Source organism: Macrotis lagotis, chromosome 3 (assembly GCF_037893015.1).
Source record: "Macrotis lagotis isolate mMagLag1 chromosome 3, bilby.v1.9.chrom.fasta, whole genome shotgun sequence".
NCBI lineage: Eukaryota > Metazoa > Chordata > Mammalia > Peramelemorphia > Peramelidae > Macrotis > Macrotis lagotis.
This window is the reverse complement of record NC_133660.1, coordinates 236,991,792-237,001,450: the sequence shown is the minus strand read 5'-3', so window position 1 is coordinate 237,001,450 and position 9,659 is coordinate 236,991,792.

Sequence of the window (9,659 nt, the reverse complement as noted above, 5' to 3'; positions counted from 1 at the left end):
TGGAGCCAGATTATAAAGGGCTTTAAATGCCAGAGAGAGGTTGGTTTTTTATCCTGGCAGCAATACAGACCTGCCCAGGTAGTAAGCTCCAGAGCCCCAATCCAAACAGAATTCTGGCTCCTTGAAATAATCCTCTAAGAAGGACAGTTTGTTCTTACTCCCATTTTATAGATGAGGAAACAGGTCCAGAAAGAGGGAATGATTTGCCCAATCCCATGCTGCTACTAAGCAGCAGAACCAGAAATCAAGTTGAGAGATTATCTTTTGCCTCTACACCCCTGCTGCTTAGCATCATGTCTAAATGTTTATTGACTGACTGATTAGGACCCAACATCAGAGCTTCCACAATACTAAACTGCTGCCCTATGTGCTTGGTTCCCATGAAGAATTTTGATGTAATCACCATAACTCAGATTATCATTGAACTGAAAGTTGAAAAGTAGTTTTCTCACAAATGATGCACATCTTGTAATTTTTTGTTATCTCCTTGTTACAGATGTGGAAACTGAGGCTCAAGGGGTAAATGAATAACTGAGCTTGTCCTGGGGTCTTTCCATATAAAATTCCAGATGCTAAAAATTCCATTTCAGTGGGGTATGGGAGTGGGCCAACCAAGCCCTGAGCTTCTGGGAAAAAGAAAGTTCCTCTGGCCCATTTGCCTAGCCTGAAAAGAGGCTTCAGGCCCAGGGAGACCCGAAGGGATTGTGCTGCCTGGAGATCCTTCAACTTAATGACTAATTACTGCAGAACAGTGGGCGGGATTTTGGCTAGAGATCAGCCCTGCCACTCCATGAATAATTTGCATACAAAATACTTGATTTTGGCAATCTATTAAAGAAGGGCCCAGTGCTGGGGGCTTATCGCAGACACACAGCAACTGGGAGTCTTGGCTATCTCCGGAAGTTCTGTTGATGCAGAACAATTTGAAGCCCGGCCCAAGCTGGTATGACATTTAAAGATGCCTTCACTTAATTATGTTACACAAATATTGGGTTGTTTATCCTGGGGAATAAAGTCTTTGGGAAGTCAAAGTTGGCGTGGGTGGAAAGGAGGACGTTCTAACCGATTCTTCAGGAGAGAGCCTCTGAGCTCTAACAGAGAAGGGGAAAAGAGGGAGAGGAGTGGGGGGAGAAGGGAAGGAGAAGGGGTCAATTTTCCAGAGAATGCCCAAAGAGAAGGACTCTTTTTGAATAACAGAATTTGAGATTTGCGTCTTCTTTGGATCTGTAGCTGAAGGGCACTTCTGAGGTCATCTGGACCATTCCCTTCATTTGCAGATGAAGATACTGAGACCCTGATCAAGTTGTGACTTAACGAAGGTCACACAGATAGAAAAGGTCAGAGACTGGTATTAGTGAGCCCAGTGATACAGGGTGGGTGGAAAGGAGAAACTGCAGAACTTTATCATATTAATTTCCTTCTCTATGCTTCAGCTACCTCTTCTGAAAAACTGGGGGTGAGAGTATGGATGTGTCCAGGAGGACGTTGGATTCATTCTCATATTCAATATTCTAAAGTTCTTTTCATTCTAACATTCTGTATTTAATGTTCTAAGGTCCCTCATCAATCTGATAGTTTATGTTCTTTATTAAAAAAAAAAAAGGTTTGGGGTGGCCGGGGTGGCATAGTGGATAAAGCACCAGCCTTGGAGTCAGGAGCACCTGGGTTCAAATCCGATCTCAGATACTTAATAATTACCTAGCTGTGTGGCTTTGGGCAAGCCAATTAACCCCATTTGCCTTGCAAAAAAGAAAAACCTAAAAAAAAAAAGTTCCTTCCATCTCTAACATCTACAAAAGCAGCATATACTTTTGTGCTTTCTTTGTCATATACCCCATTATAGAGAAAAAACATTCACTTTTTTGAAAAATATTTTTAAATGTCTGTGGATTTCTTTTGTTTTGTAAATCACCTTCATTTCTAGAAACTAAACATTCCTCTATTCTATCCTATCCAATGAGCCATCCTTTATACAAAAAAATATATAAAAAATAAATAAGGGGAGCAGTTCATTAAAACTAATCAACTTACTATATAGATGTTCCACAGCTATAGTTCTCTACTTCCACAAGTCTCTCCTCTCTCTGTCTGTCTCTGTCTGTGTGTGTGTGTGTGTGTGTGTGTCTCTCTCTGTCTCTGTCTTTCTGTCTCTCTGTCTCTGTCTCTCTGTCTCTCTGTCTCTGTCTCTGTCTCTCTCTTTCTCTCCCCCACCCCGTGTGTGTCTTTATTCCTCTCCTTGTATGCAAGTTTAAAGATATTCATTAAAAAAAAAAAACAATGACAAACTAATCCTTTAATCTTGCACAGCTTTACTGCTATAAAAGAGACTGAAAAAGGTCAAGGTCACACATCTAATAAGTCAGAGCTAAGACTTGAACCCCAGATCGATGAGACAAAATCTAGAGCTATTTCCATTGCAATGAACTCAGAATTCCCCAAAGATAACTTCTGAGGCCTGGAAAGAAATGAATGAGGGGAGACAAGGTAGAGACAGAAGAATGAGTTTGCAGGGGGAATAAAAAAACAAATTAAAGGTTTTTTCTTAAAATACTGGCAAATTCTAAATCTGTTGCTTGCTTCTAGCATGCCTATGTGTGTGTATATATCGATTCTAATTGTGGAAACCTTCAAAAAGCTTAGGTCAAGGGAGCAAGGGTGCCAACACACCCAAAGGAGAGCAAAGGGACAAAAGAAATTGGGAAAGTCTGTTCTGGGGAGAATTGAGTCTGACTGCCAAATTTGTAGGACATCAGTGGCAAGGGATGCATATATGACTACAAGTCCTTGAAGGTGAGATAGAAATAATGAATCATCCCCTTGCCACTTTGGAGTTAGATTTCTGACACTCAGGTGACACTCAGGTAGATATTAGTCTCAGGAGTGGTTTGTTTGCACTCTGTTCCAGAACAGAACAAACAAGTATCTCCCAGATGCTAGAGCCAGAACTCTGTTCTTATAACTCTTATAGGAAGAAACATCTTTTATATCCTCTTTTTCATGGGCACAAGAATGGGATAGGATCCAGTCTAGAGAGAGTAATCATCATGGGTGGGGCTGTGTCCAAAGATCAAAAGGAATGCACAATCAATGTTATATGTGAATAATTTGATTAGCTTTTATTTAATCCAATTAAATTATTGATTGAGTTGATGACATCTTGGCCAGAGGTTTTTGATTGACAATTGGTAATGGGGAAAAAACAATGGAGTAGCCAACTAATGGAGGTCAAGTCAAGATATTTGAATGGGAGGCATACACGTGTACACTCCTAGACATTAGAACTCTAGGTAGTCCAAAATAGAAGTGGAGTCAATAGTAAAAAGACAATGAGAGGATTAGCATTTTGGCTCATATTCACTGCACCCCCTGGTGGTTAAACTATGAAGCTACTAGAAGTGGTTCCAATGCAATTCAGCCAACATTTGTTAAGGTTCTTTCATGCATATTTTTATAATGCAACAGTCCTTGATGGTGCATAATGCTCTCATTATACAGTATTCTCCTTCCCATCAGTCCGACCTTTTTGCTGTATTTAATAAACAAGACTCCATCCGCCATATCTGTTCTTTCCTACTGGCCATCCCCTATGTCTGGAATGCACTCCCTCCTGAACTCCACCTCTCCAAGTTCCTTATGGGACCTCTTTCCTGATTCCCTCCCCCCCCCCCATTTTCTAGTTCCCTCAAATCCAAGATCACTTAACTTCTATTTAGCAAATTCTTAAATGAATATGGTGTCCTCCTCCCTAATGGAATGTTCAGGAGAATAGAGAGCAGAGTCCAGATGTCAGAGATAATGTGAAGGTAGAGCCAATAGGAACTGATTCCTTTTTGTCTTTGTATCTCCAAGAGACCACAGGCTCTTCATGAGTGCTTATTGATTGGTGGATTGATATGAAAGCTATCCATTTGGAGGACTGTCATATGGGAAAGGTCACCAATAATGAAAGGCGATATGGTGGAGTGGATAGAGAGCTGATCTCAGAACCAGAATTCTGCTATCATGTTGTTGGATACAAATGCAATCCATTTAACAAACTCTTTGCTATTCAGAGTACCTCATTGGTTATTTAAGGCAGGTAGTTGGCACAATGAGGAAAAATGGACTTGAAGTCAAGAAAAGCTGAGTTTGAACACCTGGCACATACCAGCTGTGTGACCCTGAGAAGTCATATCATCTCTCAGAGCTCGAAACGACTCTCTAGGACTAGATTCCATTGAAGATGTAGACCTAGCATTTTCAATAGCTCCATACCTGTAATGCTAAACCTTTTGTTGATAGAGATAGTCTCTTCCACCAGTGAAATCACATGTCCAATCACTGTCCTCAGCATCTAGTAGAGAGCCTGGCATGTAGGAGGAATTGAATAAATTCCCTTTAATTGATTAATTGGATGTGTGCAAAGCACTGGGGATAGAAAGATGGAAAATGACACAATCTCTGATCTTAAGGAGATTCCAGACTAATAGAAGGGATCTAACACTCATTTAAATGGATACAAATAGATCCTGATAAGCTGAGCTGAGAGTTGGAGGAAAAGTCAGCTTTTCATACACAGTGATTTGCAGTGAGTATATGTAGCAAAGGAAACATCATATTCAAATATTGAAAGGTGGGAGAGGGCTGGACAAGTATGGGCAACAGCACAGACTACCATCAGAGCAAGACTGAAAATGAAGGGTAGTGGCATGAGCTGAGTCTAGAAGGACTGGGCTAGATTGTCAGAGACCTTGAAAGCCAAGGTAAGGAATTGCTACTTCATTCAGTATCCAGTAGGGAACCACCAAACAATTTTGAGCAGGAAAGTGACTTGGTTAAATCTGTGCTTTAGGAAGATTATGATGACAGTTTTGTAAAGAATGAAAGGGAAAGGGGAAGAAGAAACTGGAAGCAAAGAGACTACCAGGTAGAAGTTTATTACTGGAGTCCAGATGAGAGGTGAGAAGGGGCTGAAGGAGGGTGATGTTCAGGAGAGCAGAGTCCAGATGTCAGAGATATTGTGGAGACAGAGCCAACAGGAAATTATAGAACTCATTTACTGACTTCAAGTTTTTCCATAAATAGCAAGGTCCATCTTTGTGATGCAAACATACATTTGCTATATGACATCAAGACTGAAAATACTGCTCCTTTCAAAGAATTAAAGATGAGCTCTAAATAGGGACAGTGGACAGGTACATGATTAGATGTAAGCAGACAATGTAAAACAAAGCAACAACACTACCATTTAGATAGAACCTTTAAGTTTACAGAGTCCTTTACAAATATCTCATTTGATCCTCGAAACAACCCTGGGGATTAGATGCTATTATTATGACCATTTTACAGATGAGGAAACTGAAGCAGATAGTAACTTTCCCAAAGTTACAGAGCTAGCAAGTATCTACGATCACATTCAAACTCAGCTCTTCGCAACTTCAAGTCCAGTTTTATCCATTGTGTCACCTATCTGTCTTAAATAGCCAATCAGGAATGCTGAATTTGTTAAATTGATTTTATTTACATCCACAAAAATGATAGCAGGCAATATTAAATGCTTGCCTATTTAATGATCAGAGAATTATTTGACAGAAATAAAAGAAGGGCTGACCATGTGGTGATAATGAGGGATGGTGGTCCTCCACTATTTTCTTTCAGCTGTCAAGAGAAAGTTCGTAAGATCTCCATTACATTGGATGGATCTCTTGTGGTCAACTTTTTTTGGAGGAGTGGGGATTGTTTTTATTTATTTCTTCTTCCAATTACATGCAAGAGTAGCTTTCAACATTCACTCATTGGCAAGCTTAGAGTTTTGTGATAAACATTTGGGAGAACATGGATGAGAGCACAAAGTTGTACAGGCAATGGTAGATTACAACCTTCATCATTGGATGGAAATCTCAAACTGATGAGATCAGAGATCCATTTGAATATTTGTCAAAAGAACTAGAAGGTCAATTGTAATGAGTAAGTATGTGGGAACGGTCAAAAGGGAGTCAGACTTCATTTTTAAGTACCTACCGTGTCAGTCAGTAAGTTAACTAGAACTTACCAATGCCCACTATGTGTTCCAGGAATTGAGTTAAGGGATAAGGACCTAAAGAGAGGCAAAAAAACAGTCCCTGCTCTCGAGGAGCTTACACTGTAATGGGGAAGACAACATACTTGCAACTATGTGTGGACAAGATGGAGGGAAGGCACAAAGATTAAGGAAGACTGGGAAGGACATCTTACAGAAGGTGGGACTTAAACTGAGACTTGAAGTTCATAAGGAGAAATGAGAGAGAATGTGCTCCAGCTATGGGACCTACTTGACGTCAGGAGATGGAGTGGGTGAGGAACAGCAAGGAAGTCAATATCATCGATCAGGGGTAAGATATAAGAAGACTGGAAAGGAAGAAGGAGATAAGGTTATGAAAGGCCTTGAAAGCCTATCAGATGATTTTGTATTTGATCTTGGAGGTAAGAGGGAGCCAATGAAGTTAACTGAATGGAAGTAAAAGTTTGGATCTTCTTAAAGACGATCAATTTAAAACTGAGTGGAAGCTTTATTGGAGTTGGGAGAGACTTGAGGCAAGGGAAAAAAAACTAACATGCTGTTTCAGCAGTCTAGGTATGAGATGAGGAGGGTTCATATCGGGATGATTAGAGCAGTGTCAGAGTCATATCCAACTATTTGTGACCATATTTGAGGTTTTCTTGGTAAAGACATTTGAGTGGTTTGCCATTTCTTTCTCTAGATGAAGAAATTGAGGTAAATAGGATCAAATACCCAGTCACTTAGTCTGAGGCCAAATTTGAATTCAGATATATGAATTTTCCTTACTCCAGGTTCAGCACCCTCTTCATTGCACCACTTGTTACAAAGGGAGAAACAAGACTTTTCAATTTGGGGGAATAAGGAGTCAAAAATGATGCTTACCTGGGTGACTGAGAGGTTGGCAGGATCTTCAAAACTAATAGGGAAATTAGGAAGAGGAGGTTTAGGGGGAAAGAAAATTAATTCCATTGTGGAATAGTTCCATTGAGTTTAATTCAGGGGGCAGCTAGGTGGGGCAGTGTAAAGAGCACTGACCCTGAAGTCAGGAGAACCTGAGTTCAAATCTGACCTTAGACACTTAATACTTACTTAGCTGTGTGACCGAAGGTAAGTCACTTAACTCCATTGTCTTGCAAAAACCAAAAAATAAAAATCAAAGATAACTATGTTCAGACATCTAATTCAAGCTATCTAAAAGGGAATTGGAAATGGGAGGATGAAGTAAAGAGAGGTTACTGGATACTTATATTTGAGAGTCATTTGCATAAAGATCATAATTGAAACCATGGAGCTGATAAAATAACCAAATGATAAAGGATAAAAAGGTTTAAGACAAAGCCTTGGGGGACACATGATTGCAAGAATGATGTGCATGAAAAGAACAGGAATAGTGAGATAGAAGGAGAGCCAGGAAAGAACAGTGTCATAGAAGAGAGTACCTAAAGAGAAGAGAGTATCAAGAAGAGGGTGATCAGCTGTGTCAAAGACTATAGAGAGATCATGATGGATGAGGTGATCACAAAAAGACCATTTGATATGGCAATTAAGAGAACATTATTAGCTTTAAAAAAATAGTTTCAATTGACTGATAAAGGTTGGAAGCCAAACTTGAGAGTTGAGAAGAGAGTGAGAGAAAAGAAAGAGGGCTACCAATTATAAATAGTCTCAAGGAATTTAACCTCAAAAGGGAAGAGAGATAGGATAATAGGTAGCAGATCTGGACAGATCAAATGAGAGTTTTTGAAGGAAAAGGGAGACATGGGCATGCTTGTAGGCAGTAGGGAAGCAGTCACTAGACAGGGAGAGATTAAAGATTAAAGAAAGAATAGGGATGATAGAAGAGGCAATATGTTAAAGAATATCGGATGGAATGTGAATGAAGAATGATTAACTTTAACAAGGAAAAGGAAAGGCCAATTCTTTATGTGAAACAGAGGTGAAGTAGGAGATAATGACAGAAGGCATCTGAGTGATGTGAGATGAGGGGAACTCTGCTCTCAATTTTTTTTCAGTGAAATATGAAGCAAGGTCCTCAACAAAGAAAATGGGGAGGGGAAGGAGTGATGTGAGATTTAAAGAGGCATGACAGGTTTGGAAATTTCCTTCTGATGAGAGGAATAATAAATCAATTAGGGGTTGCCTTGCTGCAGTGAGGGCCCAGTTGAAACTGTGTAACATAAACTTGTATGCAGAACTGTTTTATCATTTTTTCCAGCTTCATTAAAGCCACATATGAGTAGGAATGAAGGCTGTGGATAGTGAGAGGTAAGGGTTTGAAAGGACAAGATTTTTCATAGGAGAGAGGGATTTGAGCAAAGAGAACAGGATGAACTTGAACTGGTTCAACAAGGAATCAAGATGTAAATGGGAAAAGAGTGTAGTCAATGCAAGGCAGGGAAGAGGATGATAGTTTGGGAATTAAGGGGTAAGGGGATTGGGGGTAACAAAAAGAATGAAAAAGAAAGTTTGGAATTGAAAGGTGGATTGATGCAAATTTTGGTCAGATAAAGAAATTTCAGAATTCATAAACATGTGAAATACTTATCTCTGTGTGTAGTGGGATGGAGGAGCACATCATAGAAATACAGAAGTTGAGATATGTGGAGTTTGGGGTTTTAAGGGAGTATTAATCCGAATGTCAAAATCCTCTAATACAAGGTCAGGAACTGGGGAGGAGAGAAAGGCTGTGAGAACCATTTTGTGTGGCAGGAGGGATAAAAGACAAGCCTAAAAATATTCCATTTATTCCCTCAAGGAGTTTACATTCTTTGAGGCAGAAAAATATAATTTTCAAATAGATAAATAAATTCAATATAATTAGGGAGGGACATAACTTATACAACTAGAGACATCAAGAAGGATTCCCATAAAACAGTATGGTTCATACATTTGGTTTAACTTATGCAAAGGAAAATAGAACATCCAGGTCAGAAAAGTGCAAGGAAACCAGTTTAATTGGAATAGATAATGAATGAAGGGAAGAAATAGGAAAGTAGATAAGAACCAGACTCTAAGGAACTTTTTTTTTTTAGATTTTTGCAAGGCAAATGGGGTTAAGTGGCTTGCCCAAGGCCACACAGCTAGGTCATTATTAAGTGTCTGAGACCGGATTTGAACCCAGGTACTCCTGACTCCAAGGCCGGTGCTTTATCCACTACGCCACCTAGCTGCCCCTCTAAGGAACTTTCAATGTCAAACTGAGGTGTTTGCATTTCAACCCAGAGGAAAGAGGGAGTTATGAGAGTTTCTTGAATAAAGAAATGGTGTTATGCTTTAGTAGATTGCTTTAGCAGCTGTCTGAAGGCTGCATTGGAGAGGAGGTGAGTCTATGAGCAGGTGGTTTCCTTAAGAGGCTGCTATGATGATGATGTTTGTCCTTCATGCTCAAAGAAGACCAAGACATCAAGGAGGTGGTGCCATGACAAGCACATGAATTGGATTTGGGTGAGGAGGTGCTGTGTTAAGTCACCAGCCTCACTTCCTCCTCCAGAGTCATCTGGATCCAGTGGCCAGATATGGATCAGAATGACTGAAGATGGTCCTGGATGAGAGGCAATCTGGGTTAAGTGACTTTCCCAGGGTCACACAGTTAGTCCAAGTCTGTATTCAGACTCCTGTCCTCCTAACTCCAAGGCCAGTG